The following is a 12376-nucleotide window of genomic DNA, read 5'->3' as shown; positions in this document are numbered from 1 at the left end:
TTGGGATTATATGAATGTGTACCCTTTACCAGGCTTTTAATTTTTCTTCAAAGAAGTAATATGTCTGGACTTTAAAAAAAAAAAAAAGAAAGAAAGGAAGGAAGGAAGGAAGGAAGGAAGGAAGGAAGGAAGGAAGAAGGAAAGAAAGAAAGCAGCTGTACCAAGAATGTTTTAAAAGAATTGGAGTGGAGAGAGGCGGAGCCAGAAGGACAATGGAGCATGGGTGATCCTGTTGATGCGGGCCACATGAAACAAGGGTAAGCTTGAGATATTCTTAGAAATTAGAGTGGGCAGGATTTAATAATAGGTAAATATGGAAAATAAAGCATAAAATACTTTTGAAACATTTGTATTGCATAAATTGGCAAATGAAAATTCCATTAGTGACGAATTCTTATAAACTGAGAGAATATTATGTCAGAGTCAGTGAAAGAAGAAAGGCTGTAATCCTAATACTAAGGAAGCAGAAACAGGAGGATTGCAAGTTTGAGCCCAATCTGGGCTACCCAGGGAGACGCCACTAAAAAACAAAACCAAAATGAAGCAAACAAATAAATAAAAAACAATGAGAAACTGAAGGATTGGAGAAATAGGGGTAGTATAGCTGGAGAGCCCAAGCCCCCCTGCAGTCCCACAGCCCACTTATAAAGTAAACACACAGACTCTTATATTATTTAAACTGTTTGGCCTAATGGCTCAGGCTTCTAACTATCTAGTTCTTACATCTTAAATTAACCCATTTCTATAAATATATACCTTGCCACATGGCTCGTGGCTTACCGATATCTTGCATGTTGGTACTCATGGCAGAGGCTGGCAGTGTCTCCTCACTCAGCCTTCTCCCTCCCAGAATTCTCCTCCTCCTTGTCCTGCCTACCCTATCCTTCCTGCCTGGCTACTGGCCAATCAGAATTTCATTTAGTCACAACATACAGGACATCCCACAGTAGGGTAGTGCAAAGGAAAAACTATTAGGAAGTGAGGAAAAGTAGCAGAGAGTGATGGGTAAAACACAGTAAAGGCTTATTTAGAATGCAGGGAAGGAATTAGCTTCCTCTTCTAGATAACTCTTTTTTAACGGCAACAGAACTGCCAACTCTTCTCATCTTTTTCTGTTTGTTAACAAGAGAAAATAGGAGAATATCTGAGGTATGGGTGCTGACAGAGAGGTTGATCTTACTTTGCAGAAAAGGGACTGGAACGTTTTGCACTGGGTGAGGAATAAGAGGAAGAATAAGATAAAAAAGAAAAGAGAGAAAATTTATTTTATTAGGAGAAATTTTTCAGAACATTTGATAAAGTCTGTGACAAATTGTTAGCAAGGGAAATGACCAACACAGTATGATTTGGTGTAGCTGTACCAGGTTCTTTGTAGAAAAGAATGTATCAGCATAGTACCTTACATACAAAGAACCCCTTTGCATTGGTTGCTGCAGGAATAATATGAAGTAGATGCAGCTAGATGCTTGTATCTCTCTTGTATGAACTAAAACTTTAAAACTAAGGTGCCTACACTGTCTCAACTCCCATGACTGGCAATAATTCACAACCTTCTGCCTTTTAATCCATGGTAACATCTTTTATCTCAGAGCCTTGCTTTGCCGTGGAATTTTTTGCTGTATATTCCCTGTAACTCTCAACCATGTCAAGTGAAAAACTAAAGCAGACAGTATGTGGAGACCAGCAGAGTCAAGAGCTCTAGGCTGGAGGGGGTCAGTGGCTGGAAATATTCCTTGCACCAGAACAGGATACTCATAAGAGGTGGTATTTAGAGACTGAAAAATAAGATGATACTTTCAGTGCAACGGGGGTCTCCAATATAAAACACTCATGATTCCATCTTCAGCAAGGAAGTTAACCCTTTTATGAACTAGACAATCATGCTGATAACTTCTTTATAAAGTGGACAATGGTGGATAGTGTGAATAAAGTCAAACTTACTAGCACAGAATTTGCTTAAGGTAAGATACACCTGCAATACCATGTATCACATGTATAATATGTGAAGACTCGGATATCAAGTAGTAAGTTGATGGTCTGCTTCTGAATCTCTGGATCATTAAAGACCTTTTAAAATATATTGAACATGATGTTTTTCAGTTAATGCATCTACTTACCTTTACTGCTAACAAGGCATCTCCAAGTAGGGTGTTGGGCAATATAAAACTCAGCTGGGAAATTGACAAGTGTAGCTCTAATGCTGCTCTCGGTCTGACTGTGAGGAGGACCCACAAGAGACAGCCATACATGTAAATTCATCCATATAGTGGACTGACACAGGGAAACCAGAAACTCATATGGTCCTTGAATCCATAACAGTATTAAAATGAAATAAAGTAAATTTTTTGCATGTGTCTGTGTGGTACGGGTGTTTTTGTTTGCATATATATGTGTGCATGTGTTCATGCCTGGAGAGATCCAAAGTTGACATCCAGAATCTTCCCTTCATCTCTCTACCTTATTCACTGAGGCAGTGCCTCTTAACTGGACACAAAGCTCTCCAGCAAAGGCAACTTTGAAACACAGGAGCTACCCAGCTTGCCCCAGGGAACCCCTATCTCTGTCTTCCAAACCCTGGAATTACAGGCATGCCACTACATCTACCCTGTATTACCATTTGGTATAATTGAATATGTGGTAGTTCACCCTCTTGCTCAAACTCAGTGTTCTATTCTTTATCTAGCATATAGCATATACTCAGTAAACTGTTGAAATATTAATATGCACTGAATAAAATAGTAACTAAAGAGAAGCACACCAGTTGATCCTACTTTGCTATATTACAGAGGAGATCCCAGAGCTGAATGGGGTGGTTCACACTTATAACCCCAGCATTTGGGAGGCTGAAAGGCAAGAGTGGGTTGCAGCAAGTTTAAAGGCAGCCTTGGCTGCATAGCGAGTTCCTGAGCATTAGAAGTACTGAGTGGAAAATTGTGTTAAAAACAGGAAGGGTGGGAAAAACAGAAAAGGAGGGATGGGAGAAGGAACAAAGAAGGGAAGGAGAAAAAGAAGAAATGAGGGAAGGAGGGAGTATGCAGAAATGAAGATAAAGGCCTAACAATCCAACAATGGCGAGCATGGGAATGGATTCTTTGGTTTTAAAAGCTAAGTGGTTTAGGGATAGTGGGAGTGGGGTGAGGAGCGCGGTGGGCATGGGAGAGAAATTTTAAAGCTCTAGCTCCAGGGCAAGTAATAAAAGATTTTGCTTTAAATTTTTTTCATAATATTGTGAGCAAGAAGAAAGTCTATTCCATCATATCAGCCTCCAGGGCAGAAAGCACCAGCCTCCTGAGCTAAATCAAACTGGCATGGGCTCTCAGACCTCCAGGCAGCTACCATTGGTCTCTGCCTTCCATGAGGAAGCAAAATAAATTTCCACTTACTTTATAGGCCAGTTTTTTGCTCTCACTAACTAATTATAAGGGTCTTGCAAGCCCATCTTGCATTCCCAGTGTTCCCCATTAGGATCTTGGCAAGCAGCCTCTCACCAAAGACACAAAGCTAGAAAGTATATTATTTAGGTGACATCATTTTAGAGATTAAAAAATTAAGAGCTGGTGATGGGACAATGGCTCAATTTGTAAAGTTCTTACCATGCAAGCATAAGGATCCAACACCCACGTCAAAGGCAGGTGCACTGGTCCATATCTGTGATCCTAGCATTGGCAGGGTGGAACTAGATGGATTCCTGGACCTTACTGGCCAACTGATCTAGCTGAATCAGTGACCTCCAGGTTCATCAGAGATGTGCTGTCTCAATAGTTTAAGGAAGAAAAACCTTGAGGAAGATACCTGATATTGACTACTGGCCCCCACAGGCCCCCACACACATGTGCATACACACAGAAACACACACACACAGACAGAGAGAGAGAGAGAGAGAGAGAGAGAGAGAGAGAGAGAGAGAGAGGGGTTAAAATCTAAAGAGATCAAATGACAAACTCAATTAAGGTCAACTGGTTTTTATGGAACCTAGGATCTAGGACACAGTACTGCAGCAGTGGCCAACCATGTTAAAGCAGCCTTTATGTGTTGTGCACACAGTCATAATTAGCTTTCTTAATTTACCGAACCAACCCTGTCTAGAGAAAAATAGTCTTGGACTCAAAGGAAATGTCTGTTTTTACACATAAGTCACTGACATGGTTCTTCCTTTAGATTTTGGAAATGAACTTTGGAAATACATTAAATATTACAGTGAGAATGATGCCTCAAAATGAAAAGCAGAGGAGAACAAGTTACAAGCAAGAAACAGCGAGGGTATATTTTGTTTTAAGCAAACATGTCTACTCAAATCCAACTAAAGTAGATAACAGGGTTCAAGAGTCTGGTGATTATCTAACAGCTACATAGAACCAAATTCTTCTCAATTAACCACAATCAGGGATTGCAAAACACTTAGCTCTGAGAAAACAGAGTTGAAAGCCTGCATGTCTGCTGTCTCCACTTCCTATTCCTATGCCAGTCATAAATTTGTTCACTCTGCTCTATTTCCTATGCGTTTGTCCACTTAATTCATTCAGTTCTACTTCATTGTCATTTAATAGCTATTGAGTGCTATTAGCTATGACAAGTCAGACATTGTAACTCTGAAAGCGAGCTTTTGACACTTGAATTGAGAGAACGAGGCAGAAAGTGAAAGGAAACCCCCAAAGCTCCCCCACCCTACCCCCATAAAGCCTCTTGGACACTCAGGAGACTAGAGAACATTCCAGATAGGGGCTGAAGGCAGCTCCTAGTCAGATGAATGGCAGGCCTGGCCTTGGGAAAGGGCTACAATTGACAGGTACCAGCAGTTGGGCTCTGCCTGGGCATTGTGTGTGACTCCAGGCAGTCCTGGCTTCAGCTGGTCAAGAAGCTCATTGGTAGCCAGGCCTGCTGGCCTCAGCCCACCCACCTGTTTCCCGGGAGAAGCCGGTCGCCCACAGCCTGGGTGCACGCACCTGGTCGCGAGGCTCTGCGGAGCAGCAGCGGCCACACCCCGGTGAGGCCTGCAGAAGACGGGGCCGCGTCCCGGGGCGGGAACGGGAAGGTCGCGCAGGGCCTGGAGGGCGGGCCTCGGAGCCACAAGAGCTGCTCCCCACCAACCCCCGCCCCAGATCCTCCCCAACGCCCTGGGTCTGCAAGCCTGGGTTCTTCACGTGACCTGAGAGCTGAGGATTCAGCCCTGGCTAGTGGCCCGCAGACGGTGGTGCAATTCTCCTCGCTGCGCGACCTGAGTTTTAACAGAGGCTGTGGCAGGACCAACCCGACCTGGACAGGAATCTGTCTCCCTGAGCCTGGCTTAGGCCAAGTGGGGTCCTCAAGGCCTGGCTTTTGGAAACCTTGGGCCGGGAACTGTCAAACTCCTCCCCAAGGGAAGTAACTGAACTGTTATTTTGGCCCTGCCGGTAATAATCCAGCAGTAGGGAGGCTGAGCCAGCAAGGAGATCGCCCAGGATCTTAAGGAGACTTAGCAAAAGCTACAGAATGAATGAGACCTTGTCTAAAAAACAAAACAAACCACCAGGTTATTTTCTCCTTTCCTGCAAGGTTGAAGGACTATAAGAGAGGAGGTAACTGTGGAAGGCAGAGGGCTAATCTAAACTAGGTGATCAGAAAGTCCTTTGTCTGCTTAGGCATTATAAGGTGTCCAGGAAAGAAATGTGCCTTGCTGCTCACAAAGTATGTGTATTTTTAACATGTTGTGTTTTGGTAAGTCCAAATTCCTTTGCTTAGCCAGACTCTTAGCAAGGTTATCTTGTTGAAATGCTTTGCAGTTCCTGCCTGTCCTCTTAACCACATCAAGTAAAAACTTAGGCATGTTGATACATGTGTGTTTTATCTCAGAACCCAGAAGATGGAGGCAGGAGGATCATGAGTTCCAGGCCGACCTGGGCTGCATAGTGAGATGCTAAGAAAAAGAAAATTCACATGCTTAGAAAAACAAGGAAGAAAAATTAAACATACACAAAGAAGAACATTCTGAGTCCTTTCGTCTATGTGCACACAACTCTCAGATAACAGTCTCTAAACGTTTTCTAGTCCTGTTGCCTTCCACATAGTATCACCTCTGTGAGGTATTCAAGGATCTTACAACATGGTCCTAAGTAGCCTTTCCATGAATGGTAGTGTCCAGCCCCACTGGGTTTTATTTTTCTGAAACTATCTTGGATGAAGAATAAGTTGTATTAATTCTAATCTCATATGACTGTTATCTTTTTAAAACACAATAAAAAAAATCTAGCACAGGTGAATTAAAAGCTGTAAAATGACAAATTCAAGTTTTCGTTGAAAAAAGTATACACATTGCAAACAGTAAAAAAAAAATAATAAAAAAAAAACAAGCCCTATTTTACATTTCTAGCTGCTTATCCTCAGCTTCTGTACTTAGCTCATCATGCACCAATAAAAAACAGCCCATAGACTGTCTCTGTGACTTGTTCTTGGTGTGGCAGATTCATTAACTTCCCAGCCTCCTTTCCTGCTGTTCTTCTCACGCTGAAAAGGTTCTCCAGCATGACTCTAGTGTAATAATAAGAGGAGCTTAACTTTCATTGAGTGCTCTTTTTTTATGTTTAGGTTAATTATCTGCAGGTGTTTGTTAGCCCTATGAGCTAGGCATTATTATTATTTCCACTTTATGAATGAGGAAGCTGAGAGCTAGAAAGGTCAAGTCACACAACAAGTGAGGCCAAAGTCAACATTCTAAACTGAGCTGACTTGATTTGAGAGTCCATCTGCAAAAACACTATGCTGGTCCCTTTTCCATGAAGCCTCCCTGTAGTGGGTAGCCCTCCCAGCCTTGGCCTGGAAGTTCCAACCCCCATTGAGGCTTCGGTAAATGGTCACTCCCACAAGGCGGGACTAAGGGAGGAAGCTGAAGAGCCAGGATCCAGAGGAGAGGTCTCGCTTAGCGCTGAGACCCTGGATGCTGGAGGTAGACCGAGCAGAGTTCTCCAGAGAACACCACCGGACTGCGCCATACCTTTGCCAGACCCTGTTACCTATCCCTTTATTTGTAAGTTACCCCACAAAATTAACCTCCCTTTTAACTACGTGGAGTGGCCTTAATAATTTCACCAATACCTCCCCATTAGTTCACAGAAGTTAATTACTCCATTCATGTCCCTTTATTGTAGTATCACACACACACACACACACACACACACACACACACACACACACACAGGTTTTCATTTTATTCCCATGTTTCGGAACTGTTAAATTTCTGATATAGTGACATCAGTATATCCCCACAGCTCTTAGTGCTGCTATCTCTGAAACATCCTGGTAGCCCTGAACTTGGCTCATACAAGCCACAGGAAAGCTCTTTCTTTGTGCTACCACTCTCTTCTGGGCTTACTTCATGTTGGAATTATTTGCTACACCTATATCCCCTACTAAGTCACATGTCATTTGATGCATTCATTTTCCTTACTACTAAGGTAGCTGGGGTCTGCACAGTGTCTACTACAAGTGCTCATCTTGCATGCCTGCTCTTCAGCTGCTGGTTTTGCTTGGGGTGGTTTTGGAAACTTTGGCAGGTGGAAAAACTAAATCACTCTGTGCATGCTTTTGAAGATTATACCCATAATTCCTTTCACATTCCTTGCTCCTATCTGCCTCCTCTTCTTCATGCTTCTCACTGTTGTTGTGATGTTATGTCCAAGTGCACAGAGCCAAGCAACCATAAACCGAATCCTTTGAAACCATAACTAAATAAACTCTTTCTCTCTTAGTTTGTTCTCTTTGGTATTTTTTGTCACGGCTTCTTAAAATTAATTAATACACTTAATAAAAGTGGTTATGCTTATTTATATAGACAAATATTCACCAACATATAGTATATCCACTACATACTAGGTGCTGAGAACAATGTCTGGCATATTGCCCATTGTAAGCACTCAATATAGGGTTGTTATAAGACCTATAGACTGAGCTCATCAGAATATCATATGGGTAAGGTGCAGGTGATTGGTAAGGTGCAGGTGATTGGTAAAGCCAAATGCAAACAGATTGAGGAAATAAATGTGGAGAATTGGTTATACTTCCCAAATCCTAGTTGTCTCTCATTCCTCTAATCCCAGATGGGAACAACTCTGGAGAACACAACAGGTTTGACATAAAGCATTAAGCTCATAGAAACCCCAAGATGATAGTATGTCACTAAAGTCAAGACTGGTGTGGGAGCTGGTCTCAACCCCATAATGATGTTGTTCTTAATCACAGTGAATATACGGGTGATAAAATTGAGTGTTCATACTTATGTAACCAAGGATTGCAATGTTTAATCAAATTACACCACCTAAAATCAAATAAATAAAGAATATTCTGGATGGTGGCACTGTTTTCAAAAGAATTGCTCAATGTTTATTTTGAACATCTGATTCTATAATTATTTGATTAGCCTTTTAGTTTTCCCAGAATAGAAGTACCAAATTCAGCACCTTTTTTTTGGGGGGGGGGGAAGGGGTGAGAAGGGAGGGGTCCAGATAGGTTTTCTCTGTGTACAGTGGCTGTCCTGTACCTTGTTCTGTAGACCAGACTGGCCTCAAACTCACAGACATCCTCCAGCCTCTGCCTCCCAAATGCTGGGATTAAAGGCATGTGCCACCCCCGCCAAGTTATTAAATTTATTTACTTTTATTTTTATTAGTGTTTTGCCTGTATGTATGTCTGTGTGAGGATTTTGGATCCTGGAGTTACAGACAGTTGTGAGCTGCTGTGTAGGTGCTGAGAACTGAACCCAGGTCCTCTGGAAAAGCAGTCGGTGCAATTTCAGCACTTTTGTTTATTTCTTTTATCTGTTATGAGATGCTGGTATACCTTTAAAATACACTGATAGTATGGTGTCCTTTAAGCCACCAACCATAAAAGGTAAGCCTGAATCTTCAAGTCTATAGGGTATTACATTAAAATTTATAATTTGCCCATCAATGTTCATTTCAACACTATTCTTAATAGCTAATTTATGGAACCAAGCCATGTATCTGTCAACAGAAGAACTAATAAAAACATATGGTATATATACACAATGGATTTTTTCAGACATAAATGATATCAAAATTATGTCATTTTCAAGAAAGCTGATACAGTTGGAGCTAAGTATACTAAGCTAATTCTCAGAAAAACAGATATGGCGTGCATTCTCTTGTCTGCCTTCCCAGATTTCACATAGATGAATCATGTAGGTACACATGACATAAAAATAGAAGTGAAGCTGTTCAGCAGAACGAAGAAGACTGACATGCAGAAGGAGAAGTGGCAGGGGGGAGCACCTGAGTGGGCTCAATGGATCCCACACACTTGTGTGAGATGTGACCCAGCAGCACTAAAGTGAGTAGATGCCCATGGAAAAAATAAAATGATTTTTAAACATAAAAAGTAAACATTTACAAGTTATGTAACCACACAGATGAAAATAATGAAGTGCATCACAGAGGAAAGATGTTTTTCAAAAAATTAAATATTTAAAAAAAAAATTAAACAGCTTGCTGGGCGGTGGTGGCACACACCTTTAATCCCAGCACTCGGGAGGCAGAGGCAGGTGGATCTCTGTGAGTTCGAGGACAGCCTGGTTTCCAAAACGAGTCCCAGGAAAGGCACAAAGCTACACAGAGAAAACCTGTCTCGAAAAAATAAATAAAAATAAAATAAACAGCTTTCGTATTTGAAAGATATCATGAAATGAAAATGCCTAAGAAATGCCAGGAAAATGTTCAATATTTACTAATATCCAGATGCTACTAAGAATCTAAAAAGCATACTCAATGATAAATAGTTTTGTGGACAGTGATAAATATAATTTTAATAGCATGATTTTCTCAGACATTTGGGTAGTACCTTTCCAGACGATAGTTTTTAAAGTTTTAAAAAGAGAGAGAGAGAGATAATTTAAAATGTGTGATTTTTATATATCTTCCTCCTGACTTATCGTGGCTCAAGAATTTTCAAGCTTGTGATAGTGTAAAGGGATACTAATTCTGAAAAGGCTGTACTTTAGATTCCTTTACTTTGGGTTGCAATATGTGGTCTGACACTCTCTAGTCAGCCGGATATAAACAACTCTGTCCTGAGGGTGAAAACATGAAGTGGTAAGGAAGATGGGATGGTAGTCATTAATGAAGGGGAGGGAGATGGGAATGATCAAACTATGCTGAATACACGTACTGAATTTTCAAAGAATAAGTGAAACTGCTGTTCGTTTTCTCCTGTTTTATTTGGCTGATACTCAGTAAGCCACATGAGCTATTCAGCATTTTATTATAAGCACTTTTTGTTAGATGATTCCATCAAGTGTGGGAGTGTTCTGACCAAGGTTGAGGCAGGCAAGGCTAACCTAACATGCTCTGTAGGGCAAGTGAATTAAGTACATTTTTTTTTCACTTCTAATGTGTTTACTGATATGTATCCCCAATATGATCCAAGAAACATTCATATCTACATATAAACAAGGATATGATTAACGGATCCCAGCACTTGGGAGGCAGAGCCAGGTGGATCTTTGTGAGTTTGAGGCCAGCCTGGTCTACAGAGAGAGATCCAGGAAAGGCGCAAAGCTACACAGAGAAACCCTGTCTTGAAAAACCAAAAAAAAAAAAAAAAAAAAAAAAAAAAAAGGATACATTCATTGTTATGTTATATCTCACTTGATATATATAAGAGATTGAAACAATGGGGACTATTTATTTTATAAAATTAAAGTCTAAATTAGGGGGAAAGTCTTCATAAGATTAGAATTGTATAGGAAAGAACAGTAAAAAACATAGGAATGAAATGAACCAAAATATTAACAGAGGCTGTCTTTGTGTAATGGGATGAATACATTTATTTCTTCTATCTCCTTGTATATTTCCACTTTTTCTAGAAACAGATTCCATTACCTTTACACACACACACACACACACACACACACACACAAAAAAAAAAAAAAAAAAAAAAACAAAAAAACAAAAAACAAAAAACAAAAAACAGTAAATGTCCTAAAAACAGACCAGTAAGTAGGAAGGAATCATTAACAAGGTTGACTTTGTACTTGACAGTGGGTGAGAACACTGTGTATGAACAATAAATGATCTTCCTCTTTCCTTGGCGACTCAGCATTGAGGTGTGAAGGAAGTGCCATTGTCATATGAAAGGACTGGCTGGTTCAGTAGCTCTTGAACATGGAATATGCGTAAAGAAAGCATCACTGATTGGTACTGAAACACCTCCACGTTTTCAGGATCAGGTCATCCTGGGCATCCTGCTTGGGCCTCTATTATATAACTCTCTGTCTGCCCAGTACAAGGGTCAGTGTTACTAGGAAGAGGAGGGGCATTGCTTCTCCTGATGTCAGCAAGGAATCTAGTTGCTTCATTTGACTCCACAGATGTTACAATAAAATAGTAACTAGACCAACCCTGAAAAGACACGGGTTCTAACTCCACTACTAAGCATGTGTATGCAGTTCCGTTACAGTTCTAAACTGTTCCCAGTCACCCACCATGCCACAGTACTTCACATTTAACTACTGAGAATTCTGTTAGGTAACAGTTAGCATGTATCTCTTAGTCTCCTTCTAGGATTTCCTTTTTGGAGGGGCGAGGATCATCCCATTCATAGTTACTTCATTCATTACACCATTCTCCTGCATACCAGGGAACATTTAGCATGGCATAGAGTAATTCAGAAATAAATGTCTTAAACATAGGAAACATGTATTCTCCTTAGTGTGTATGTCAGTTTTTCTAATGAATGGAAAGATTGTTTCCCATCCTGGGTGTGTTCACGCTTCTATAATAATTCCTGCCCTTTTGGGGAACCTCTGTTCCCTCTTTCCACATGTTTCTGGAAGAATAACACCCCTGCCCTCCACATAAGACTTAATCTGCCTTCTTCATGCCCACAGAAATAAGTTTGCCGATGCAAATATGACCCAATCTGGGCCAAATTCTCCTTAAAATTTAATACAATCCACTGAAAGAGAAAGAGTAGATTCTTCTGGACACATGAAAGACAGTAAATGTTGTTTTGTTTAAACATTTTTCCAGTCACAAAAAAGGGCACATGCATGGAAAAAACAGCCAATACCAGAAGAGAAGTGGAGGCAAGTGGTTTGCAAATGGAAAGGCCTGATACCATCTGAACCACAAGATCCAGGTCTGACTAAAGCTATATAAGAACCTTTGCAGCTACATAAACTAGCAAATTCCTGTTTTTCTTTAGTATTTAGGTCAACATTTCTGCCATTTGTTTCCATGAGGCTTTTTATTTATGTACATGAATTAGTTTGGTTACACTAACAATTCCTGAAGTGCTGTGATTGCAGCTGCTCAGACCGTATTACCAGCTCCTGCAGTTATACCCCAGTGGTTCAGAAAATTGCTCCAGGTTCCACCGTGCACTAAAACCT

The 12376-nt window shown here is 40.8% G+C and overlaps 1 protein-coding gene across 2 annotated transcripts in view; it reads right to left on the bottom strand.

Annotated features, from left to right (window-relative positions):
* Positions 1-4961, bottom strand: part of Cpq (carboxypeptidase Q) — a 472588-nt gene extending 467627 nt beyond the window's left edge. Inside the window, exon 1 of one of the 2 annotated variants that reach the window (XM_036209105.1) lies at positions 4944-4961. The gene's annotated coding sequence lies outside the window, so the exon portion shown is untranslated. Of the gene's footprint in view, positions 1-4897; positions 4912-4943 lie in introns of those variants that run through there. The other variant, XM_036209106.1, reaches the window with a different exon arrangement.
* Positions 4962-12376: the final 7415 nt, after the last annotated feature.

Source organism: Onychomys torridus, chromosome 16 (assembly GCF_903995425.1).
Source record: "Onychomys torridus chromosome 16, mOncTor1.1, whole genome shotgun sequence".
NCBI classification, from domain to species: Eukaryota; Metazoa; Chordata; class Mammalia; order Rodentia; family Cricetidae; genus Onychomys; species Onychomys torridus.
The sequence above is the reverse complement of the archived record's forward strand: the minus strand, read 5'-3'. Positions and strand labels throughout refer to the sequence as shown.